The sequence below is a fragment of the Paramormyrops kingsleyae genome, unplaced genomic scaffold (genome assembly GCF_048594095.1).
Source record: "Paramormyrops kingsleyae isolate MSU_618 unplaced genomic scaffold, PKINGS_0.4 ups28, whole genome shotgun sequence".
Taxonomy (NCBI): Eukaryota; Metazoa; Chordata; class Actinopteri; order Osteoglossiformes; family Mormyridae; genus Paramormyrops; species Paramormyrops kingsleyae.
In genome coordinates this window covers 1,696,866-1,724,579 of record NW_027325966.1, presented here as the reverse complement: position 1 = coordinate 1,724,579, position 27,714 = coordinate 1,696,866, and the positions used below count along the sequence as shown (strand labels likewise).

Below are 27,714 nucleotides of genomic sequence, written 5' to 3'. Positions count from 1 at the left end.
ATACACATAATGCTTCCTGGGATTAGAGATTATCCCATGTAGAGGTAGAATACACATTAGATTAGATTAGATTAGATTAGAGATTATCCCATGTAGAGGTATAATACACATAATGCTTCCTGGGATTAGAGATTATCCCATGTAGAGGTAGAATACACATTAGATTAGATTAGATTAGATTAGAGATTATCCCATGAACAGGCAGAATATACATCACAGTACCTAGGTTTACAGATTATGAAAAGGCAGATATAGTGCTGATATATGGGAATCACCGCCAGTAGTGGGTAAAATTAGGACACGCAACAAGTGTACAGAAACAAGTCCTGATTTTCAGAAGCAAAGCGGGGCTCGTGAAGATGCATGACAGTCTGTCTCCTCCCTGTCTTTAATCACTTGAACACCCCTCCCCCACAAACCTGTTTGATGTATGGCTCATTAGAACATGTGACCAGGAGCAGATGGCCAAAGGGTGTCATAATGGGGGAAACGTGACCAAACAAACTGTTCCATATGGATGGTGTGACACGGAGCCATCACTAACATTTAAGCAAAGGCACCTGCTGACCTGTAACTGTTGACCTGTGAGGTTAGTTGACAATCGTTTCATTCAAAGTGGAAGTACATCTCTGCCAGGGTGATCAGGGGTATGGGAAGCCAGGGGACAGAAAGCAACCTGCCTGGGGGGGTAAAGTGGGATGCAGGTAGCATGGGCAGACACACAGAAATCTCACAGCGGCAAACATACAGCTTTCCTGCCCCATTGGAGCATGATGGATTTATTCATTAAAGTTATGCTGCCCGGATCAGTGACAGGAAATTAACAGAGGACAGCCCAGTGATACAGGCTTCTGAACACATAAACTAAATAAACAGTAGTAGAGTGAACCAAGACAGCATATATGACATGTTTGTATTCACATCTTTGTGGGGACTCTCCATTCAACAGCAGGATTATGAACCAAGGCGGTGTCTTGGACTGTGACAGCACAGTAACAATTCAATGACACAGAATTCTGAACAGACAAACTTTATAAAAAGTAGGATATTCAACTAAGAGAATGAATCACTGTCTGAGACACTAACATCACAATGACATCACAGGCTTCAGATCACACATTAAATAAACATGGATATTCAAGAGAATGAATCACTGTCGGTGACAGCGGCAGCACAGTTACATTAGAGGCCTCTGAACACAAGAACCAAATACAGCCTGGAACCTGCACAGTGGGGTGATTTGGGTTTCACTCCAGAAGGCAGATGCGTGCAGGGATGCTAATTCAAATGTTAGCCTGCTTGTCCTCAGCTCAGTGTCGTGCAGCAGGGCTCTGTGAAGGGACCTTATTCTCCAGAGTGGTTTTAAAGGGGACCGTGCTTCAGAAACTGTTCCCACCTGTCATTAAGGGACTGCAATCCTTACAGTCTCAAGCCAGATGCGTGGCAGTTTGTTGGAATTTTTATATTATTTTAATATCAGTTTGTACCTGGGAAGTAATTTGTAAGAAATTTAAAACCAAATAATCAGAATGTCAAACATATAAAGAAAAGTAGCTAACAAGCTGTTGCTGCTGTTAAACTAGAGATAGACTGATAGATACAGGCTGGGAGATACACTTAGACCGACAGACACAGGTTGAGAGATGCACTTGATTGATGGATTCTGGCTGGGAGATACACTTAGAGTGACAGACACAGGTTGAGAGATGCACTTAAATTAACAGTGACACAGAGATATGAAGGGTTCCACTCTTCAAACAGGATCTCTGTGCTCCAGTTGGGATCTATGGCCTCCAAGCACTCCGCTCTTACTGCAGCTCAGCCAGGCTGGGCTGGGCCCGGCGAGGGTGGCGGGGGCCACTCGCACTCGGCCTTCTTTATGAGGGAGATCTGAGTGATGTGGGGCCTCTGACAGCCGTTCTCTGTGTCCTGCTGTCCTGCCCGCCGGCTGCGTGTGTGACGGTAAGAGACCTGTTACAGCTAGTATGCATGGAGTGGGTCCTTGCTGAGCCACAGGCAGGCCAGGCCTCGTTCCACATCAGTTTTGTGTGCAGACCTCCCTGTGAGCAAAAACAAATGGCTAATTTAACATGCGCTCTGACAGGCTCCTGAGGGCCAGTGGACCCAGGGTTTGCTTGTCCTCCTCACAAGCTGGAACAGCCGGGAGCCCGATCTGGATGGGCCCACTGCCAGGCCTACAAGAGCCGGCACGCTCAGCCACAGGTGTGCGCCGTGGCACTAGCTACCTAACGGACCCAAACCTTCATCTATCAGCACCAAACTGAGGGCATCGGTGACCCAAAACACATCAGAACCATATATTCTGGGGAAGTCAGTATGCGAGGAAAGGTACTGGACCAGTGAACACTCATCATCTCATCAGAGATCGATCAACCATGCTCATCATGTGACACTATCCTCAGTACATGTGGCAAAAAAATCCGAGGTGCCATTGTGGGTGTGAACACTGCCCCCTGGTGTTCAGTGAGTGTGGGCTCGACATACCGACAGGCATGTTTGAGAGTCTGCCTAAATGAATTAATTTCCTCCTTTTTCAACAAAATCAACTCAATTAATTTGTTTAAGGAGCAAAACAGTTTTGAAAGGGTCCGATAATTTTACCTGGATAATGAAAGCCAGAGAACAGCCAGGCAGGAACTCTGGTTGTCTACGATACATCTGTCCACATGGACGTAGATCCTAGCCAGATCACAGACTCTCTCTACAGCACTCAGCCAGGGGACCGCTCTTCCAGGGAATGCTGAGAACGCGAGACCCAAGAGGCGTGTTTTGGACAGAACAGGAGCAGTCAGTCACCGGGTATAATCAGTGAGATTGATGTGCACACCCACCAGGGATATGCACACAGCGCTGTGTGTTCCTGTGGAGGGCTGTCATTTCGGGCTCTGCTATTGTGAGTTCCTGTGTGGAAGAAGAGAAGCCTTCCAAAGCAACAGAGCACGGCTCTGTGAGTCACTGAAGGCAGTGTTACCCAAGCACACTGCAGCTCAGCGGCTCCACACGTGTCTCCAGCCCAGAGCATGCTGGGACTGCATGCAGACGGCTCATGCATAGAATCAGCCCTCAATTTCTGGCACAGGGGTTCCATTACCATCACGCCTTAGGGTGTTCTGGGAGAGTGAAACACAGGATCGACAGGGTCAAACAATGCATCGCCAGTGCTGGACCCAACACCATATTCAGTGTTGCTGGCGTGCCACAGGTTTCTGCTGGACCAGCAGTCTCCGCATGAGCAGCTCTTCATCCCAGCAGCATGGCGGGAAAACCAGCTGTGAGTGGCACCTTCACTCTGTACACAAACAAAGGCACAGACACTCACAGTCTATGGCTCACAGCAGATATTTGGAGCCCTCTGGCATCCATTCCTGGGAAAGACAACATTCCATTTGCTGGGCTGCTTGGCCCGTCAGTGTTTTGATGAGCTCTCAGAGACTCGGCACTGAGGCTCGAAGTCCTAGTGCCTTTGTCTGAAGTTGCAATAGCGGCACCTTCACCAGCATTCACCAATGCTTCCCCGCACTTCCCCATGCATCCTGCTTTGGGACAGGTGGGGGGAGTCAGGGCGTGAGCGTTGTTTAGCACTGCTCTTAGTCCATCATCCAACGAGGTCAAGCTTCTTTCATTCACTTGGCAAAGGTGTTTTACTGTCTGGCACTTTCTATAAATGTTAAGCTGACAGACTGGAAGATTGAAACTAGACCCCTTTAGCACCATCCTCCCATTTTTATTTATTATTTTTCAGATTAAAAATGTATTTATTTGTTCTGACAGAAGTTTTATAAAGTTTCAGCTGGCTATTATGTATATGAATTTCCTGATCTAAATGACTGGTTTGAAAAACCTTCAGGGTAGATCTTAAATGTCTCCTATTCCTATTTTAATCCCTGCTAATCAGTATTGTTTGTATCCAAGCCATGCAACAACAGATAGCAAAACTAAGATCTTTCCTCTTCTACAGCAACACAATAACTTATGTACGTCCCTCCTCAGCGTTCATCCTACCAGCTGGGATTCCACCAATCAGGCCTCAAGTTGAGTGAGACATCATGGAGATCAGTTCTCAACTGAGGGCAACTCTGGTGGTGAAAAGGTAGGACCACATAGTACTCCCTGGGGGGCATCTGGGGTCAAACGGTGAGGAGAAACACGCACAACGGATTCTGCCTGCGGCTGTCAACTTCAGCCTGAGCAGTGCCTATGGGTGTCAACTGGACCAGAGATGGATTAGGTCTGTCCAGAGATGCAGGGGCTCCGTAGCTCAGGCAAAATTGGTTTAGATCTGTCATTGACCTGCTGACAGAGGTGCATACTGGGAAGGCCACATATGAATCCATTCTGAGGGTGTGCTTGTCTTTTATACTTCCTGTTAGTGGTCAGACAGCAGATGAAATTGCAGAATGTGGTCTGCAGTCTGTTGAACAGTTCAGGTTAACGGAATATTGATCCAGAGCATGGATCCCAATGGAAGCTGACTCCCAGCACAGCAGAGGCATTAAATATAAGGAAAGGAATGAATATTGCTGAATGACAGTTATGAAGAAAAGTGGGCCTAGTGGAGTATAACATATACCTAGCCAGCTCTCACCAACGCATAATGACTCGGTTCATTCACATTGAAAGGTATGACATGAAGCACTTCAGCGATTTCTACACACACCGGGAAAACATTAAAAGAATTCACAGACATCTGAAAGCACCAAATATACCTATAGCCACTGGTATTAATGTCAGTTTTTCTACGATATATGGGTTAAACGGAGGGTTTTAAAAAGTGGCGTAATGCAGAGTAGACTTTGGTACAATCCAGAGGGATGGTCTCCTTTGTACTGAAGCCATTTAAAACTAATGTCTACTTAGGAGACATTACTCTATAAAGAGCAAGTTGAGGGAGGCGTAAAGACAATTTCTCCACAGGTATTAATAAAGTATCAGTTATTCTAATTATTTAAAATGACTTTACCTTAAGAAGCTTACTAACAGAACAGTGTTCTTTATTTTTTAATCATTTTCCCACTTTTTGCTGCTGTTCTCTTTCAAGACGAAGGGAATAATGATAAACTGAGGTAAGCCTTCAGCAGCATTTACAGTAGTGTGGTGTCCAGCTAGCAGCATTTACCTGGTCACACTGTAATGGTGTCACGTCGAGGGCAAGGACAGAGGCTAAGACAGACATGGAGGAAAACCAAAAGGGGCTTTATTAAAGAAAACTACACTACAGGAAGGGCAAAGGAAACAGACCACAAGGGGTCCAAACAGGGTAGGGAGGATCAGGCAAGAACACTAGACACAGGACACACTGGGGAGCAGATGCAGGCAGCAACATCAATGACTGGACTGAGGATCGCAGGACTGAAGGACACTTTTTACAGGGCATGTGAGGGAGCAGATGGGACAGCGGGGAAGACAGCAGGCTATACGTACACTAAGATGGGAGACACAGTGGAAGAGGGCAGGACAAGACACCAGATGGGCACTGCTGCGGGACAAGGGCGCAGAGACTGAACACCATTAGGGGAACGAGACAGACCAGGATAGGCAGGGGCAACACCAGCACAGGGCACTCTGGGGGCAAGATGGGACACCACTAGGAGAACTGGGGCCAGACTAGGGACAACCAGGATGATAGCAGGTACATCACACACCAGGACAGGTCCACAGACGAGTGATAACACGGGACAAGAAACATTTTGTGTGGGTTACAGGAGCCGGGGAAGACGAGACAGGCTGTTAACGGGGCCATACAGAGGACACAAGCGGGGCAAGGAACTATATGGACTGCTGACCCGACAGGACAAGACCACGCAGGAGTAAGGAAATGGATCACGATCGGGTAAGAGAGAACTAGGACCAGGACGAAAACACAACAGAACACCATAGAGACACACTGGGTACACAGCAGGACAAACATGATGCTCAGACAGGGGCACCGCACTAACAGGAACCAAACACGGGCAAGAAACCAGAAAAGACAGGGAACGCAGGGCACAACTGACACACAGACCAACACAGGGTGGACAGCTGAAGGACAGACAGATAAGGGAGAACCATGGGCCCAGGAGGAGTCAAGATAGGATAGGGCACTGGGGCAGGAACTGAGGCAGGGCAAGCAAACAAACATGGGGGCGCTACAGGGTGAACTGGAAATGGGCTTTGGGAGAACAAAGGTGGGACAGGACCTTGGGGCAAAAACTTAACTGAGGCAGGAGGGGACAGGACTGAGCTAGGGGGTCTGCTGGTCCCCAGAAAGCAGGGCATTGACCCTGGGACACGAGCCCCTGCTGGGTCTCAGGAGGCCGGTAGGGCCACATCGAGCCAAGGGGAAGGCAGGGTTGGGGCCGAGAGGCACTGTGGGCATCGCCAGGACCGTAATGCTGGGGGGCGCTGTCAGGACCACAGGGCGGGGAGGGGGCCGTCGTTGGGACCACAGGGTGGGGGGGGCACCGTCAATACCGCAAGCCTGAGACTGGAGGGTGAAGGGGAACCTGCAGGGCAAGGACATGGACGGGGGCAGGAACAGGAACCAGAGGGGCCCGAGGGGCCTGCAGGGCAGGAGAGCCCAGAGAAGCCGGAGCGGTGGCCACGGATGGTGGCTTTTCCCAAGGACAGTCGGCTGGAGACGTCTTGGACCTGGAGTGAAGATAGAAACAGAGGAAGGGAACAAGCAGAGGGTGTGGGGGGAACAAGACTGCAAGACAAGTTACAGTTTATGGGAACATAGGTGACCTGTACAACATGCCCTTGATGAGGGATACGGTGCTTAATAAATAAACAATAAATAAAACACAAATACATAACAGGGCTAATCATTTTTATGTGTGTGCAGTTTAAACAAAATGAAATCAAATTAACTTACCTGGGGATTTTGGTAATTCTGGAATTCTGAAAAATAATACTTTAAAGAGCAATTTAAAAATCTACTTAGAAATATACATTTTTCTCTTAATAAACATTAAACATTATTATGAAACATTCCACATATACATCTCAAAATTTATCACACTTAATTCATTATCTTTGATACTGTTTCAATTATTTAATGTTTCTCAAACAGCAGCAGCAGAACCACAACTTCATCTTCTTCGTATTTTGGCTCTTCTCTATGTAAAGAGCTCTACAAGCTCAACTTTAATATTAATTTCCCACCACTTCTACCTCTTCTATCTCTACATGACCCACATCTATCTCTACATCGCCAGTTTCCTCCTGACCTCCTTCTCTATTTATAATCTCAACTAGTACATCACTTACTATAATTTCCAATATGGTTACATCACTCACCATGTCCGCACCCTCAATAATTACCTCCCCTACTTCTACCCCCACAATCTCAACATTTACATCCCCAGAATTAACTTCTGCAAGCCCAAACTCACACACTTGGACTTGCACAGCCTCCACCTTCACATTTCCTTTCGTATCCTCTGCCTTCAGGGAAATTTTCCCCCCCTCCACCTTAACCACCTTCACATTCACCCCCACCTCACCTTGCTTCCCCTTGCTTCCATTTTGCATTTTATTAATGCCTACATTCAGGTCGGCGGCCTCCACCTGTACACTGGAGGTCACCCCCACATGTTTTTCCCTCTCTGCCACCTCCACCTTTTTCCCACTAATCGCACCCTTTACCTCATCTATCCCCTGAGTGCAGTCAGTCACACCTCCCAGTCCCCCCATAACCTCCCCAGCCTGGACAGTGGGGGGTGTCGCTGGTGAGTACTCCCCCAAACCTTCCTTATCTCCCCAGTCGATCACCTCGTCCCACAGGTCCCAGGCTCCCCAGTACTGGTCGTTGGTCCAGGAAACAGCTCTCGCAATTCTCATTCTGGTGAATAAACAAGACATATAATAAACTAGCCATACAGTATGTGATACTCGCAAAGCCAAACTAGGCACTGTATTTTTTCAACTTCTTGAAACTCCGGCAGTAACGGCCGAATTGCTAAAACTGCTTCACAATACAGTAAAGCTTGCGAAATTATGACGCTGCTTCGATACGCTATAACATCGCCATGGTACCGAACCTAGCAAAAGGTTAATCTTACTTCAAGAACATGGGACATTTAAAAAGTAAACGTATAGGCGATCTTTTCAGAATAACATCTTCAGATGAAATGCATTATCACAGGCCGGATGAGTATAACCAATCATATCAACCATAAGTCTTATTGTTTTTAAGTTTAACACAAATATTTTCTCTTACCATTTAAATATAAACAATCATATTAAGAATAATGGCCACAGCATCTACAGTTTAAACTACTAATTATAAATATATTTCAACGATATTTTGCCGCAATATTTGCATGTACTATATCAGGACATAAAATTAAATATAAGATTAAATATGCTAACAAAAAATAATCTGAAGAAATAGCAAGAAACACACGAAGAGATGCTGCTCACCTCTGTGCCATCTCTCTGTCAGAAAGTTTGTGTTTAACCTGCAATGATTTTGTTTCTATGGAAACCACCGTGATATTTGTAATTGGTCGAATAAAATGAAGATATGTACGGACACTAATGTTCAACGAATGAAATCAAAGAATTTATTGTCAGGGCGGGACAAATTTGAAGCTGGTCCAATCACGAGTAGTATCTTTAGTTTGTGCTTAATGTAACTCGGCGTGATTGGATATTTAACCGCCTTTCAAGCCCCCAAATCAGGTATCTACTTGTCAATAGGTAACCACGCAGCTCTGTCTATGAAGTCTGTCTGTAATTTTTTTTGACAATATGTTTTTGCTAGGCAACATTACAGTAATGCGTAATACCGCTGTATTGGGGGTGTACCGCCGCTGTATTTCCATAGCTGGTTGACGCAATTAGCATTTTAGCAATATTGGTAGCGCGACGTCAACTCAGCGAATTTCATAGGCAACATCTACAATTCAGGAACTAGTAGGTCTTCAGATAGTTGTTTAGGCTTTTGAGAAAGAAGACTATAGTTCTTGTTATTCAAATTCTGTATCCTGGTGTTTTTAATTTCTAATAATATGAACGATGATATGTCACATATAAGTTTTTTGAGAGACTAAATTTTGGTTTGATTTCTATTTTATTTTATGTTAAATAAAGTTCATATAAAATCATTTTAGAATTAGTGCAGTGTTTCGTTCAGAATTCGTGCAGTGTCCTTAAAAACTGCATGTTCAAACCTAACGCCATGCCATAACTGCTTTGCAGATATTTCATTAAGGACTCTATAGAGGATATAGGTAAGCCAGTCTGTGTATATGTGTGTCTGTGTGTGTTTGGGTGGGTGGTCATGTATATATTATGTTGTGGGGACCAAATGTCCCCACAGTGTTACAGGGCTGTCAAATTTTGAAGACAGGCAAGAGTGACATTCCACAGGATGACTTTTCATTGGTTGTTGTGTTGTATTTTACCCAGATACAATCGTACTATTTTCTGATTGGCTATTGTGTTGGCCCTTTCTTTTTTTTTGATTGCCTGGTAAGTGACAGGCTCTTGGGGCAAATCTTGTCCGACTTCATAAAAGAGGCGTATTTCCGACGGGAAGCGACGTTTTTCTTGACGTTTCGTGACGTTTTTATCCGAGTTCCGACTTGGAGAGAAATAATCGAACGCACCATAATGTCACTCAACTCAGAATTTCCGAGTTCCGAGAGAAAAACGAACGCACCATTAGACTCCAGCGGAGACACGCTTGTTTTATAGTGAGGCGCTACTGTGCCCTGGTCTGGGGAAAAATTGGGCTCTGCGGCATATTAGCCTACAAATTATTTTTCCGCGTGAGAAATACAATGTGTGGCGGGAGTGCGTGACAAAAGACTGAAAAGAGTGACTATCACTCTCAATGCGTGACACTTGAGAGCCCTGGTGTTATTAAAACATGTTAATTTGACTTTGTAGGGACATGTTTTTGGTCTCCAAAAGAAAAAACTCACTCAGTTTTATAAAATTCTGTGAATGCAATCAAAGGAATAATAATTCCAAAAGTCTTGTATTTTGTTTGGTTACTTACTGTTACTTCTTGGTTAGTACTGTAGGGATTAAGGATTAAGGTTGCCATAGTTAGGATTGGGGATATGCCCATACAAATGAATTGAGAATCCCCACAAAGACTCAGATACCTAATCTGTGTGTGTGTGTGGATTAGGTTTATATTACATTGTGGGGACCAAATGTCCCCCACAATGTGACAAAAGCCTGTTATTTTGATCCTTTGGGGGGCATTTTTCAGGTCCCCACAAAGATCTGTCAATACAATCAAAAAACTGAAAATGCCAGAAGTCTTGTATTTGGTTTGATTACTTATGGTTAAAGTTAGGGCTGGGAAGGAGTTAAGGTTGTCATGTTGGGATTACAGTTTTCCCCATAGAAATGAATGGTGAGTCCCCACGAAGATATAATTACAGACCTGTGTGTGTGTGTGTGTGTGTGTCATGCCTGTCAAGTTTTGGATTGGAAAATAAGGGAAATTTTCCGGCACCCACCGCGAGCCATCCCACCAGCCCAACCAAGCTACAGTATCCCTTACATTTTAAGACAGGTGTACAAGAAATCTAAAATAACCACTTGTCATTTACATTTTATTTTCATTACACATTTTCTCTTAATTTCTCATGTTCACTCATGTGGCTCTCTGGCATTCACTAATGACTTATTATACAGATTTGTTGCAGAATTTGTATCCTTGTTGAAGACGTCACAGAAGGTGAAAGTAACGTTGTTTTTAGCACACAGCATTGCCATTTAAAATTCCGCATTTATGACCTGGTTAATGTTGTGAATGACCTGAAGACTACTGCAGGTGGCAGTTCTCGCGAGGCTACTGACAGTTCAGTTTGGAGAGGCAGATGAATTTTTTTTTAAATGATCTTATAATACGGGAGATTTATGGGAAAATACTAATACGGGAGGACGGCGGGAAAGAGAGGTAAAATACGGTAGTTTCCCGGCCAAAACGGGAGACTTGACAGCTATGGTGTGTGTGTGTGTGTGTGTGGTATCAGATCAGTCCCTGAGAGTTCAGTAGTCTGACACCATGTTCCTGAGTCTGGGTGTGACGGCCTGAATGCTTTTCCAGACGCTAGGAGGGTGAAAAGATAATGTGAGGGGTGGGTGGGGTCATCCACAATGTTGGTGGCTTTGCAGATGGAGCGTGTGATATGAATGTCCATGACGGAGGGGAGAGAGACTCTAGTGATCTTCTCAGCTATCCTCACTATCGTCTGGTCTTGAGATCTGAGAAAAACATGTTGTGCTGCTCAACCTTAGCACAATGATATAGGTGAATCATGGACGCAATAGAATTTGGGGATGATTAGTCCATACAGGGACAGAATCATTCCATACCGCAATCTCCTCGTACGTATGTCTGCTAGGTGGAGTTGGAGTAGCTCCTAACTGTGCGCAGAGGAGTTAAACAATCACAACTTCCCAGAATATTACAGCAACAGGGGGACAGTGAACAAGTCTTATTAATTCTATGCTGTGTGGACGATGTAATCGTCCACAAGTTCGCCTTAATACACAGGGCATTCAAGCCATTGCAGAATACAAACCCACAAATGCGGCTCCCTCCACCAGCAACGCCAATATAGAAACTGCCACAAAATCCATGCCCCCTGATAACCAGCCCCTTATATTTCCACCACCGTCGTGGGGACCGTACTACAAAGAGTCAACGCAAGGTAAGCTGCAAAGTGCAAACAAATTTACAACTTACCTTACATAGTGCACTACGTTTACTTTGTTTGTACTATGAGTACAGTCTTTGCACCTTATCTGTTTGGCACTATATGTCGGTCATTCCTGTTATTCAGTGACTTTTCTGTCCTCATGGTTTACTTATATTTTCTCTAACATGAGTCACATATTTAAAGCAAATATATATTTAGGTCTTCGTTATCACATAACCGCAGACAATACGTATTAAAAATGTAAAAACTTTTATTGATATATGTATTAAGGCTGGCATGATTAGTGGGCGTAGTCGATGACATGTTCTTCTTCAATATCACTACGCAATTATTGGAGTAGTTAGTCTCTAAAGCCCTGCAGTGACATGTAGTTTGTTGTTGTCAAAATGGGAGGGGCCAATACAAAGCACAGGTCTTAGGGAATTCTGATTAAATATACTGGCTTATTAATCCTGTTAATATAATTAGCATACACCCACTATTAGTGTAAATAAATGCACAAACTGCAAGGCTTTATCAGCAAGGTTATGCTGTGTTTGTATGAAATGCCTTTTTATATATCATTATTGTTTCAGTTTATGCTGTAGCCATTTGTGCACGAATCTCCTTGCGTCAGAGGAAGTTGGAAGTGGGGTGTGCCCTTTATGAAGCAGAATGAGACAGAAAAGTTGTAAAATAAATAGTTACACTAACTGCAGTGAGACCTCTCTCATGCGGCCCTGCTCAATCTTAGTCATACCATGTGAGTCAGTTAAACAGGGAGGTTTGTCTGCAGTGTTGGAACCTGTACAGCCAGTGCTTTGTACCGCTGATGGCCTCTTCTTCACACATGCTTTGCTGCCACCTGCTGGTCAAAGTTTAATATTGGTTTATTAATTAGTGAAAGTAAAAGTCTTATTGCATTGCTTAAGTCTTAAATATATATTTAATGTATTTTCGTCATTATTTTAATTTAATAAATATTCTGAATTAATTAATATTTTTTTAATATTTCAAAATTAAATGTAAATGGTTTGTGGTTTTCAGATCACAGGTCCATCTCAGAGCCCACCAATCAGTGACCATCTTGGAGTGTGATGTAAGACACGAAATCAGGACCGGCCACTTTTTACTCATTTTAATCTTAAAACATGGACAGTGTGAATTGGGACTTTGCCATTTTGCTCATATCACTTCCTCTGCCAGCTCTTGCAGGATGGGCTTCCCCTTTGAATCTGGTTCCTCCCAAGGTTTCTTCCTTCCTTTTCACCTACTTTAACTGTAACCCTCTTATTTTGTTGGTAGTGATGCTCTGTGAAGTCATACAGAGGTGGGTATAGAAAGGATTACAGTGGGTAATAGGTGATTTAGATTAACTTTTTTAAATTTGACAACAAAAAGGCTTTGGACAATCAGTTCAACTTTGGACAATAGCACCTCCGAATAGTTTCTCTCTGTCTCTCTTGCTAGTTATTTCTCTTCACCCCCCATTCAAGGAGGAATCAAATGCAGAATAACATTGTACAGTAGAAGATGTAAGGTGCAACACACATTAAAAGCTCTTTTTGTGTGAACATTATAAAACAGATTAATACATATTAAGCAGTTTGAAACTTTACATTCAGACCTACATCAGTTAGAAAAAGCAGGCGATGACCAGCCCAACCAGCAGCTCCATCTCTGATTGTACAGAATCCCTTGTCAGGGTAATTTCTGAAGTCATGACTAAACTAATTTCCCGCTTTGCCTTCAGCTTCACCAGCTAGATTAAACTGATCATTGAGGAGGGAGATACAGTCAAGCCTCACAGTGAAGCCATAAAACACACTCGGGTTAAATGCATTGCACTTTTTTCCAGTCATTTTAACACGTGTCTCAATTCCATGTCCACTTTTTCCAAACACTTAACACATGCACCATACCATTGGACTATGTGAGCTAAACTATGAATACTTTTGCATTGCTTTGACTCAATTTGCATTCAATCACCACTTCCCCCAAATTTCATGAATACTTCTCTCAGTCAGTGTTTCCCACCAGCAAAACTTTGTACAACTACAGCCGATTTTTCAAACGTTTAGATAATCTGTTCAAAACAGTTAACTTTCAGTGAATTTCAATGAAATTTTACTGCACTGTAAATTGAAATATGCTGCATTTTGACAAAGGACACTATGCACTTGCACTAACACAAATAATTATGCTTTTAGCAGAAACTTCGTAATTTTGCTTGCTGCTTTGTTACCATTTATACAAATGAGGTCATAGAGTAAGTAAGTAAGTAGTCTTTATTTATATAGCACCTTTCACAGGCAAAAGCCACAAGGTGCTTCACAACATAGTAAACAAAGAAAAACATAACAAAAAAAGCCAAGACCACACAAAAATCATAACTGCCCATAAATAACTATTTGAACGCCTGGACAAATAAATGAGTCTTTAGTTCTCTCTTAAAACTGACGACAGATTCCATTAAACGCAAAGAGGAGGGAAGATCATTCCAAAGCCTAGGAGCTACAGCCTGGAAAGAACGGTCACCTCTAGTGCGAAAATAAGTGCGAGGAACTTTCAACAAATTTTGATCCATACACCTCAAAGCATGCGCAGAGGTGCAGAGGTGGATCAAGTCGCTAATATAAAACGGAGCCTGTCCATGTAAGGCTCTGAAAACCAGAACCAGAATCTTAAACTTATATCTAAAAGACACAGGCAGCCAATTAAGTTGTTTTAAAATAGGGGATATGTGAGTGCTCCTATTAGTGCGAGTCAAGATTCTCGCTGCAGAGTTTTGTACTAATTGCAGACAAAGGAGCTCCTTTTTATTCAGGCATGAAAACAAACTATTACAATAGTCTAAACGTGAAGACACAAAAGCATGAATGAGAAGCTCCAAATCATCTCGTGAGACCATTGATCTAAGTTTGGAGATGTTCCTAAGCTGAAAAAAACAGTTTCTCGTTAGCTGCTTACAATGCTGCATAAATGAAATTTCACTGTCCAATATAACTCCCAGATTTCTAAGGCTGGACTTCACAGACAGGCCTAGATTACCCAGGAACTGTTTAATCCCCGGGATTGAATCAACAGGGGCAATAACCAGAGTTTCAGTTTTGTCTGCGTTTAGCTGAAGGGAGTTTATGCTTAGCCATTTTTTTAATTCCACTAAACAATGAAACAAAGAATCTAATGTATGCATCTCAGATGGTTTAAAAGAGCAATACAGCTGAATATCATCGGCAAATAGGTGGAAAGAAACGTCACTGAACTGTTGGATGATCTTACCCAAAGGGGTCAAATACAGCAAAAAAAGAACAGGACCCAGGACAGAGCCTTGGGGCACTCCACACAATAAATCCGCAGACTCAGACCTTATTTGGTTTGCTGTAACACTAAAACTACGCCCTGATAGATAAGAAGAAAACCACTGTGAAACTGTCCCTGATAAACCTATTTGATCCCTCAGTCTCATCAGCAGGACCTGATGATCAATTGTATCAAAAGCTGAAGACAGGTCCAAGAGAACCAGAACAGTGTGTTCTCCAGAATCAGCAGCCATCATAATGTCGCTGGACACTTTCAGTAAAGCCGTTTCCGTAGAATGGTATTTACGAAAATCGGACTGAAACGGTTCAAAGATGTTATTTTGATTCAGGAAAGAAGACAACTGTTCATAGACCACCTTCTCAAGGAGCTTAGAAAGAAACGGAAGCTTAGAAATAGGCCTAAAGCTGTTGGGGTCCGTTACATCTAAGCCTACTTTTTTCAATAATGGCTCCACTATGGCATGTTTAAAATTATTGGGAAACACACCGGTTGACAGGGAGAGGTTAACCATTTTGGTAACACACGGGCCTATGGACTAAAACACTTTTCCGAAGAGCCTACAAGGGAGGACGTCGGATAAACTATGGCTATGGCTCATCAAAACACTGACGGGCCAAGCAGCCCAGCAAATGGAATGTTGTCTTTCCCAGGAATGGACGCCAGAGGGCTCCAAAAATCTGCTGTGAGCCATAGACGGGGCTTTTTTTTGTTTACAGAGTGAAGGTGCCACTCACAGCTGGTTTTCCCACCATGCTGCTGGGATGGAGAGCTGCTCATGCAGAGACTGCTGGTCCAGCAGAAACCTGTGGCACGCCAGCAACACTGAATATGGTGTTGGGTCCAGCACTGGCGATGCATTGTTTGACCCTGTCGACCCTGTGTTTCACTCTCCCAGAACACCCTAAGGCGTGATGGTAATGGAGCCCCTGTGCCAGAAATTGAGGGCTAATTCTATGCATGAGCCGTCTGCATGCTGTCCCAGCATGCTCTGGGCTGGAGACACGTGTGGAGCCGCTGAGCTGCAGTGTGCTTGGGTAACACTGCATTCAGTGACTCACACAGCCATACTCTGTTGCTTTGGAAGGCTTCTCTTCTTCCACACAGGAACTCACAATAGCAGAGCCCAAAATGACAGCCCTCCACAGGAGCACACATATCCCTGGTGGGTGTGCACATCAATCTCACTGATTATACCCGGTGACTGACTGCTCCTGTTCTGTCCAAAACACGCCTCTTGGGTCTCACGTTCTCAGCATTCCCTGGAAGAGCTGTCCCCTGGCTGAGTGCTGTAATGAGGGAGTCTGTGATCTGGCTAGGATCTACATCCATGTGGACAGATGTATCGTAGACAACCAGAGTTCCTGCCTGGCTGTTCTCTCATTATCCAGGCTCTTGTAGTGGGCCCATCCAGATCGGGCTCCTGGCTGTTCCAGCTCGTTAGGAGGACAAGCAAACCCTGGGCCCACAGGCCCTCAGGAGCCTGTCAGAGCGCATGTTAAATTAGCCATTTGTTTTTGCTCACAGGGAGGTCTGCACACAACACTGATGTGGAACGAGGCCTGGCCTGCCTGTGGTTCAGCAAGGACCCACTCCATGCATACTAGCTGTAACAGGTCTCTTACCGTCACACACGCGGCCGGCGGGCAGGACAGCAGGACACAGAGAACGGCTGTCAGAGGCCCCACATCACTCAGATCTCCCTCATACAGAAGGCCGAGTGCGAGTGGCCCCCGCCACCCTCGCCGGGCCCAGCCCAGCCTGGCTGAGCTGCAGTAAGAGCGGAGTGCTTGGAGGCCATAGATCCCAACTGGAGCACAGAGATCCTGTTTGAAGAGTGGAACCCTTCATATCTATGTGTCACTGTTAATTTAAGTGCATCTCAACCTGTGTCTGTCAGTCTAAGTGTATCTCCCAGCCAGAATCCATCAATCAAGTGCATCTCTCAACCTGTTTTCTGTCAGTCTAAGTGTATCTCCCAGCCAGAATCCATCAATCAAGTGCATCTCTCAACCTGTGTCTGTCAGTCTAAGTGTATGTCGAGGCCAGAATCCATCAATCAAGTGCATCTCTCAACCTGTTTTCTGTCAGTCTAAGTGTATCTCCCAGCCAGAATCCATCAATCAAGTGCATCTCTCAACCTGTGTCTGTCAGTCTAAGTGTATGTCGAGGCCAGAATCCATCAATCAAGTGCATCTCTCAACCTGTGTCTGTCAGTCTAAGTGTATCTCCCAGTCTGTATCTATCAGTCTATCTCTAGAGTGTTTAGCGTCACAACAGCTTGTTAGCTGTTTCTCGATCAAGCCAACACACCAAAACATTTAAAAATTAAACCATACCTCAACAGTGTTTTTCAGAACTGTACTATAAGCCCGGCCAAGCTTTTCATTCTGTCTCAAAGTGTAATTAAACAAAGACAGAAAAAGTCCACTTCCCGCTTGATCTCGGTTATCAACCGAATCGATGGATCCCCTCAATGGCAATTCGTTTGAGACAAGGAATCCAATAATGTCTACAATGGCAGAGACATACAGGCGGTTTCGAGAGAGCTGATCGGAATTAACCACAGTTGAAATCTCACTGCCTGTAGAACATCGCAACTGTCTCTCTTTCCAAAAAGCCACACACGTTTGATGTTCTTTACTATTGGCATGTCTGTTAAACCCTTTTGCAGTGTCCGTAGCATATTTCCAGTTACTAAAACCCAAAGTTGTGAATGAGTTAGTTTGCTCTGCTCACCCAATTGACCAATCAAGTGCCTGGATTTGAAAATCTAGTCTAGAACGTACTGACACGTATGTAAAACGTAGACTTTATTTTTTAACTATAGTGGTCTAACTTATATATTAGTCTTCAAAAATGAATATTATTATTTTATTTTTTTTTTTAAAAGTTCAATTAGGGCTTATTTTAACAGAGGGGGCGGCATTTTCCCTCTGATGGGGCGACGCCACCTTACCCCCCGTGGTGCCGGGCCTGATTACAACTCACTGCTGAAATTTTATTATAATTGAACCTGCTGGGGCTCTTAAACTGATTGACAGGTCTGTAAACTGGAGGGCGAACATTTACATCAATTAAATATATTATGTATCAGTGATAGCCAAATTAAGCTTAAAGGGGCAAGTCCCCCGAAAAACAAAAAAAGGATGTATTTTAGGGGGGCCTTTATTTATATTAGCTTTATTTATGTTAGCTTTCAAAGTTTAGTTTTCTAGTTCAGCACTAGTTTCCATTTGATTCATCCAATGGATGAACATTTTTCTTCTTTGCAAAGTCTATTTGTGGGAGTTTTGAGACTTGAGTTTAAAGCTGCAGCAGAGTGTTTGATGTTTGGAGTTTTGTGTCTGGAATCCAGACAATGTGAAACATAATATTTTAATAATATCCCACAGTTCAGTTTAGGGTATCATTTTGCCTCAAGTCCATTGTGCATGTGTATGCGTATACAGGAACATGGTATATGGGAACGCAAGTAAGGGCCTTATGTGTGTGTATATTAAGGTGTAATCTAGAATGTGTTCTATGAAGCCCATGTGGATTGTAGGGACCTGCTTGTCCACTCTCACCTTTCAGAAAAGCCTCTTGGTACGGAAGGTTCTTAATAACAGGTGTAACCATGTTACTGTAAACACACACACACACTAGATGTGGTGTTGAGTATGGTGTGAACCAGGATGTTATATGAGGCCCTGATGATTCATAGGGACCTACTTCTCCTGTGTGGTTCAACATCTATACCTTCTAAAGAGGTACATCTGAAATGTCAGCTTTGGGATTACTGTAACTACAATAATATGAAATAAATTAATGGTATTCAAGTACTTGATGAATTTATAAATAGTCATTAAATAGTGTAAAAGAAACTTTATAGAAATTTGTAGTACATTTACAAGACGACCAAAACATCACCCTTCCCCCATGTCATGATCCAATTGTTTCACTGTAGACATTGTCATATGCGAAGAAGTTACACATCACCCAACCCTATTCTGTACAATCAGGGACGGATTACGGACCGGGCCAGCGGGACCGCTGCCCAGGGGCCCTTGGGGTGCAGGGGGCCCGTGGGGCCCCTAGCCCAAAACAATTTGCAACGCTTATCAACAATGTATTTTCGTTTGTCTATTTTAGAGGGCCTACATTCTTTGATCCTCTGCCTACAAGGGCCCCTGACCCTATAGGGCCTCTGATGGAAACATGGATGGAGGGTGTAGGATCACACATGCACATATCACAGGGCCTAAATTCCAGGTGGCCTGAGACAAGGCCGAGCCTGGTACGAGAGGCACCAAAGGGGGGGGTTACACACACAAACACACACACACACAGATAACCAGGGAGGCCAGCACTCCAACTTTTATTGCCCAAAGATTTAGGGACCTACAGACAAGCAGAGTGGACTTCACGGACAGGGGTCCCTCGACTTGGCACACAACCCCCTCCCCATACACTCTGCCTTACATCTCACTCACCCAACAGACGAACACCCTAAAGGAAATTTCATTTAAGTTTGCTTTTGTATACCCTGTATATTGATTTACTCACGACTACTAGTCTCAATATACAGATACGTTATGTTTGTATGTGTCCTTAGACAATCTTAGTGTTTTGTGTGCCACCCTTATAACCATGTTCACGGAGTATCACCTATTTCACCCCTTTGCACTTGAACACATATAAATTTAAATAAATAGATAGGTATAGCTACCATTGTATGTATGTTCTCATGGTATACCAGAAGAATCTGGAAAGTGAGTGTAACCAATGTGTACTAACTTTTAGAGAGTCTGCTTTGTTAAACCCCCCCCCCCCCCCCCCTTCTCTTCCAACATTCCTTTGTGGTCCTTATCTGATCTTGGTGGACGGTTACCAAGTTTCTTTGTTTCTACCATGCTATGTTAAAAGAACTGAATTTAGGTGTATCTTATCCATTCTGGAGAAGATGAATTGGCATAAGCCACACCAAACAAAATATGTTGTTTCCAGATGTGCAACTTATATTGTTATTACCACAAACTAACGGCCACGCCTATCTATGGATAAGATGTGCTGTTTGTAATATGAATATTTGATGTAATATCTGCACAAAGTGTAACATCTGTTGAGGTGCAACCCAAAACACCTGTATCCCATACTGATGTGAATGAGTCACATAGATAAAATAATTAATTGTTTAATCAATTAATGCAGATGGTATGAGGTATGTACCTGTGAAGCTGGTATGGCATGTTTGGTGTCAAACTGATGGAAAATCACTCCTGATTCTAAATCTGGTCAGTGATTACCATAAAAGTGGATGTATCAAAAGTTATAACAGCTTAATGAAAATCATCAGTAAAGGGAGATTCAGTTGGGCCATAAATCCCAAAAGGACTGATACAGACCCCCTTCTGAAAGCCCGCCAAATGGATGGCCAGCCATTGGGCCAGGATTCGAATTCCTGGTCATCCCTATTCATGAACTTTAGACCATAAAAACCTGGACCTCAGAACAAAGCAGCGCAGAGAACACCCAGCAGCCGTACGGAAAAGACCATCAGCCCGGGAGACGAGAAGCCCACCAGAAACCCTCCGGTGAAGGCCCAGCTGAACAGAGAACAGCACCCAAGACAAAGCTTCACCAGGAGAGATAATCCAAAGGGGCTCCACTCCACTGCTCCAAACGCCGCGCCTTCCTGAGTGCCATCAGCTCAGCAGCTCTGCCATCAACTGCCAAGACCCCCCCCCACTCTTCAACCAAGTAAACCAACTTCCTTTCATTCTAACAACTTAAGCTGTTCTGTTAACCTGCTATAAGACTTTAGGGTCGTGTTTCCACAAACTGTGCTTGCTTTGCAGAACAGTATTTCCCATTTAAGGTTACTCATTTAAATCCGGTCATTGCATTTTCATAATTACATTGTTTGTTGTATTCCGTTATTTCGTGTTTGTTGTTTGTGTTAGGTGTAATGTCTGTCTTATGTTAGTTGTAGTGTTAGTTAGGAATAAATGCATGTCTTTTACACAACTTTAGCCTCCGTCATTGTGTGTCTCATAATAAGTTCCTGCCTCTGTGCGATCTTGCTACACGCTCTGAACCTCAAACTCGCCTGAAACATCGCGAGACTCTCTCTCATCGGCCATGAGGGGGGGGGCTCTGCTACCAATCGTTTACATTATCTGGTGACGCAGCTCGGTGGACGAGCCTTCTAACCCAGGTTACTAAGTGATATTGGTAATTAGTGAATCCCATTTAAGTCTCACATTAACAGACTCACAGGGATACCGCAATCGAGTTTGGAGGAGCCGACCATTTGGCATAACGATTGATTAATAATCAGCATTAAATAATAATTAATTAAACTTTAATTAATTGAAACATATTGGTGGAGATATTAAAATTTACCTGAGCTAATAATTCCTACAAGGGCGTTTGGCTGCCAAGGGCCCAGGGGCCCACACAACCCATAATCCGTCCCTGTGTACAATGAATTATGAATGCAACAATACCACCGTTTTTTCCCCATTATGTTTTCTATTTGTTGATTTGCTTACGGTATTCAGGTTAACCATTGAGCCTGCTGATGCTGTATTTGTTCTTTGTTGCAGATGACCATTGAGAAGACTCCAACACTGTGTCCAGAAAAGGTAAACTGGTGATGCAAAAGCTTATGCAAAGATTTTATTTGCCCGTGTAACTTTTTTATACCCTAACCTGACTAATGCAAGTCTAACCCTCGAGAAATGTGAAAATGGAAACACTTATGAATTAACCCATGTACTTACATTATTTTTTTTTAATCAATTTACGATTAAGTACGACACAGTATGATTATTTAAAAGAGACTTTTGATACTGGCCATATTAAGATCTAACAGCTTGTAAAAGTTTTGAAATACAAATATACATCAATGACCTTTTATCATTGTGTAGTAAAAGTCGGATCATAGATAAATATAAATATCACTTCACAGATATTTATAGTAGTCTGTGTCATTTGATATCGTTCACAGTACAATTAATTGGTTTAATATTAAAAATTAAAAAAAAAAATTTACAGTGCTTTCATATGACACAGCTATGCTGAACTTGCAAAGGTCACCCTTGCACAAATCATGGTTTTCAATAGAAGACGTGCTGAAGAAAATGCCACTCCAGAGTTTTCACGAGAGAGACCAAACAGACCTCCATGAAGACATCGCTATGGGATTGTAACAGACTGAACAGAAGCTCTGCAACTATTTCAGACGGATTGAGATTGTGGGGAAAAGGGGCAGGAAAGTTGCTATTCTACTTACACCAATCATGGTGGATGCCTTGTCACTATTGGTCAGTAAGAGAACTGAATGCAGTGTCTGTGATACAAATATATTCTTGTTTGCAAGACCTAAATCATTGAGCTACTACAGAGGGCAGGACTGTTTATGCATCCATGCAAGTTGGTGTGGAGCAAAAAATCCTGAGCACCTCAGGTCGACCCAACTGCGAAAACATGTGGCTACACTGTCACAAGTGCTCAATTTAAAAAACAATGAACTGGACCAACTCGCAGATTTCCTTGGTCATGACCTCCATGTTCATCGCGAGTTCTACAGGTTACCCATTCCCACCATGCAACTGGCTAAAATTTCCAAGCTACTTTTGGCAATGGAAAAAGGGCAGCTTTCCAGTGTGCGAGGGAAATCGCTTGATGACATCGAAATTGATGGTTAGTATTAAAACTGGTACAATTTAAAGAGAAAAAAACCTTGCACACGCATTCATATCTCTTTAATAATCTTTTCCAGGTGAAATTGAAGTAAGTGACTCTGAAGTTGTTGACAATGATGAAAGTGAATCTGAGGACAATGTGTCTGCAGTAACACAGTCTGTCACCAGTGAACCTATGGTTGATGCAGAATGTGAATTACCCCTCCATAATTGGGGGGTACTGCCTTCATAACACTTCTATGACCATTATGGTCTGCTACCGCGTCAATACAAATAGTCGCCACCAAGATCAATGTTAAGAGTACAAGATGCGCCAGGGGTGTTTACTAACATGTATGCAACAAACGGTCATGGTCTGGACATGCGACAAAATGAGAATCAATGCAGAAGATCTCATTATCCTTATCCCTATCCAAAAGAACTTGGTTTTGATAACTCCCAGGAATTATCCTAGGAGAAGTATACTAGTAAAAGTAATAAGCCTATACATTTACGAACAGCCTGGTCTGGTCCAGCAGTCTGGTGTTATTCCTGCCCTCTCAGTCCCCCCAGCTCCAACAGCCTTCAGAAATAAATATTTACCTGTTGGGCTAATATCTGTCTTGATGATGCAGTAGATCTTAAAGTACAGCCTCATTTCTAACTCACCTCTTGGTCCTGCGTGCTGTCCTCATCCTGCCATCTTCCTGCTCCCTGCTCACTGTCCTCATCCTGCCATCTTCCCGCTGCCTGCACACTGTCCTCATCCTGCCATCTCCCCGCTGCCTGCACACTGTCCTCACCCTGCCATCTTCCCGCTGCCTGCACACTGTCCTCATCCTGCCATCTCCCTGCTGCCTGCACACTGTCCTCATCCTGCCATCTCCCTGCTTCCTGCTCCTGTGCCTCTCCTGCCATCTCCCTGCTGCCTGCACACTGTCCTCATCCTGCCATCTTCCTGCTGCCTGCACACTGTCCTCATCCTGCCATCTTCCTGCTGCCTGCACACTGTCCTCATCCTGCCATCTTCCTGCTGCCTGCACACTGTCCTCACCCTGCCATCTCCCTGCTTCCTGCTCCTGTGCCTCTCCTGCCATCTCCCTGCTGCCTGCACACTGTCCTCATCCTGCCATCTTCCCGCTGCCTGCACACTGTCCTCATCCTGCCATCTCCCTGCTGCCTGCACACTGTCCTCATCCTGCCATCTCCCCGCTGCCTGCACACTGTCCTCACCCTGCCATCTCCCCGCTGCCTGCACACTGTCCTCATCCTGCCATCTCCCCGCTGCCTGCACACTGTCCTCACCCTGCCATCTTCCCGCTGCCTGCACACTGTCCTCATCCTGCCATCTCCCCGCTGCCTGCACACTGTCCTCACCCTGCCATCTCCCCGCTGCCTGCACACTGTCCTCATCCTGCCATCTCCCCGCTGCCTGCACACTGTCCTCACCCTGCCATCTTCCCGCTGCCTGCACACTGTCCTCATCCTGCCATCTCCCTGCTTCCTGCTCCTGTGCCTCTCCTGCCTTCTGCTGACCACCACTTTCCTTCATACACAGTAACAGTTTGCAAAACTGCACCTATACTTTTGGTGTAATGTTCTGTAGCTCTTAACACTAATATTTCCTACTTACTCTTCTTTTACCACCGAAAAAGTGTCTGATGTCTCCATCTTTCCTTTTCCTCGTAGTGTGTCTGTGAATAAAATCTAATCTATACTTAACAAAGCAGTATCTGGGCTATCAGATGAAGCTTCTAAAAATGTCTAGAAATATGAAATAGTGGAATGCAGAATCAATACCACTAAAATTCAAATAATAGGGCACAATTTATTCATGATAAAATGAGAATGAAAACATAGGGAGTTCATCTCCTTGGAAAATGACCATGATCGATTTTACCTCACCAAATAAGCCTGTTTTAAATAGAGAACTTAGCTTATCTTGCAAGTTAAATTGACTAACGTTGACTGTACCGGCCTCAGAAGTACAATGGTAAGTAATTCAACTTATAATGACGTCAGCTTGCATTAGTAGATGAAACACTTAAACGAATAAATGAAGGTTGTAAAATAACAGATTTTCAACAGGCTAGACTTCTGCTGGCTATTTACACTTACCAATGCACGACAAACAGCACCATGACAGACAAACACAATGAACAGGTCAGTAAATGAGAATGAATGATGCAACCGACTGGCTAAGCTGCTTCTAGCGCCGAGGTGGTTAAAATAGTACGGTGTCTGAAATAGTTTTACATAGAAATTTTCCTGCAAGGTGAGTTTAGCTTTTTTTTTTTTCTTTACAACAAAAGAAAACCCCCCCAAACTGCTATTTTTGTCTCTTTGGCGGGGTCTAGGTCTTGATCGGGGGGTACTGTACCCCCCAGTTCCCCCCGTAATTCGAACCATGTGTCTATGCTGCTGAAATGAGCCTTGCATATTGCGAGTTGGACCGAAATCATCTTAGTGAATTTCAGTTTGGTATTTGTAAAGCTGGCCTATCCAGCCATGCAAAAGGTTAAACTTCTTAATTAACTGTATGCAGTGGTGTAAAATTCAGCTTTCTTTCTTTTGACATGAATTAACCTACATTAATTAATTAAGCTACATATCACCCATCCATGTTTCCTAGCATTTCCAGCACTGGAATGAAAATGATGCAGAACTTAATTAAAGCAGATGTTCACTGAACAGCTGTTGCCATCCCACCAGCAGGGGGCAGAGCTGCCCTTCATCATATTAAGCAACGTATTGTGAGGCTTCTTATGCATCTTGCTCCCTCCCTCTCCGCCTTGGCTTTGTTCAGTCATCTTACTTTGTGTTTCTGTGCCTGCGTGCTTTGCTTGTTTCAACTGGTTTTAGGATCTAAACTGGTTAAAGACCATGGAGCGGCTGGTTAAGGAGGCTCACCAATGCCTACACTTTCTGTAGTCTACACTGCCTACACCTCACCCAACAAATCATCAGTCTCATGACACCAGGCAGATGGTACTGGAGTGTTAATACCAGAACATCCCGACTCCGGAACAGTCTGTACCCCCAGCAACTGCCACCCTCTGCCAGCTGTGCCCCCACCCCAGGCACTATGGTAATGGTCACCCAGCTCACTGCACTCTGCACCTTACATGCAGTTGCACCTGCTTTTTATACTGGACTGATAAGCACCAGTCACTTCATGCTGCAGTTTCTTCTTCCCTACGGTCCTCATATGCATGTATATTGTCATGTATAGGTTAAGTTTTCTGGACTGATAAGCAGCAGCCACTTTGCACTGCACATTCCGATACCATACCCATATCTATAGTTTACATTGTTATGTATAGTTCCTGTATGTATGCATGCCTGTTTTACATTGGTAACTGCATATATTTCTTGTCTTCAGTTAAATTTATATCTATATATGGATATATATGTTGTATATGCTTATGTTTGGGAAGAAAGACCCTGTGGCCAGAGCACTCTCTGCTTTATTGGGTTGACTCAATCCCTTCCTGAGACCCTGCAAAGGACGTCTCTGCCAGACGAGCTCCAAGATGCAACAAGCCAATTTCATTGTGGAATCCCTGTCGAAACAGACTTCAGGACGTCTGCCAGGTGAACAGTGGACCCCCTCCATCATTCTCCACCAGCCTTAGAGTAAGACTGTGCATCTGGGCAGGTCGATTTTAGGTTGGGTTGTTGGACATTTAACTGTGTAGTTGATCGCCTTCATTTATTCTGAGGTGTGTCTCTATCTCTCTATTCTATCCTAATAAATATTGAAACAAAGTCTAAAGGCAATAAGCAGGGGATTAGTTTTAAAGAAGCAAAAAAATATGTAATAATAAAATAAATTCAAATATAGAGTGAAGTGCCCAGTAGTCCAGCGGCAGAGTGCGGATCAGGTGTTGAGCAGAGCAACCGCTCGGAGAAAAAGCTTTGCTCTTCTTTTGATTTGGTGGTTCTGATGGATCAGATCCGTCCCCAAGAACAGAGAATTTGATAGAGTTTATGGCTGAGGTGGGAGGGGTCGGCGATGATCTCGCCAGGTCGCCTTTTTGTTCTTGGGGCAGGTAGTGAATCACTGAGGTTGAGGCTGCAGCCAATGAGCTTCTCTGCTGCTTGGATGATGTCCTGCAGCCTCCGGATGTCTTATATAAAATATTTAATATTAATTGTTGTGTCTATCATTAGGAGAACAGCGATACTGAATGGGCAGTCTTAAGTTCACCACTACATTTTAACACCACGTTCCAGATCTACAATAACATAACCTGAATGTATTATTTTACAAACGACCATTTCAACAGGGTGGCGCGGTGGTTAGTGCTGCTGCCTCACAGCGAGAAGGTCCTGGGTCTGGTCCTGGGTCCTATCTGTGTAGAGTTTGCACGCTGTTCGTGTGAGTTTTCACTGGGGGCTCCAGTTTCCTCCCACGGTCCAAAAATGTGCAGGATAGGTTGATTGATTAGTCTAAACTGGCCCTGTAGTTGTGTGTGCGTGTGCCCTGAGGTGTGTTGGCAACTGCCCAGGGTTGGTCCCTGTCTGTGCCCATTGTTCCTGGGATAGACTCCCTGTGACCTTGGTTGGGATAAAGTAGTTTCAGAAGATGGATGGATGGACAACCATTCTGTTGAATGTATTTCATTATTCTAATTTCAGTTCCAATAATGACTTTACCTTAAGAAGAACAGTGTTCTTTACTTTTTAATCATTTTCCCACTTTTTGCTGCTGTTCTCAAGACGATGACAATAATGATAAACTGAGGTAAGCCTTCAGCAGCATTTTCAGTAGTGTGGTGTCCAGCTAGCAGCATTTACCTGGTCACACTGTAATGGTGTCACGTCGAGGGCAAGGACATAGGCAAAGACAGGCATGGAGGAAAACCAAAAGGGGCTATATTAACCCTCTGGAGTCGGCCGTCCCACCGGTGGGATCTGACAGAAATTTACCCAAACCGTTTAAATAACTCTGCGAGTTTTTGTCATATAAAAAACACCCTCAGAAACCTTGGACGGTCTACTTTTCAAATATATATATAGGTAGAAACTAAATATATTTTTACAGCTTCGTG

At 43.8% G+C, this 27,714-nt stretch overlaps 2 long non-coding RNA genes across 2 annotated transcripts; one reads left to right on the top strand and one right to left on the bottom strand.

Annotated features, from left to right (window-relative positions):
- Positions 1-5,193: 5,193 nt before the first annotated feature.
- Positions 5,194-8,511, bottom strand: LOC140583986 (uncharacterized). The gene is made up of 2 exons (XR_011986045.1): positions 8,425-8,511; positions 5,194-7,843 (listed from the first exon to the last, which is right to left on the bottom strand). It is a non-coding gene; the product is annotated as an uncharacterized lncRNA (long non-coding RNA).
- A 196-nt stretch (positions 8,512-8,707) lies between these two features.
- Positions 8,708-23,329, top strand: LOC140583979 (uncharacterized). The gene is made up of 5 exons (XR_011986037.1): positions 8,708-8,919; positions 9,205-9,236; positions 21,581-21,619; positions 22,050-22,679; positions 22,759-23,329. It is a non-coding gene; the product is annotated as an uncharacterized lncRNA (long non-coding RNA).
- Positions 23,330-27,714: the final 4,385 nt, after the last annotated feature.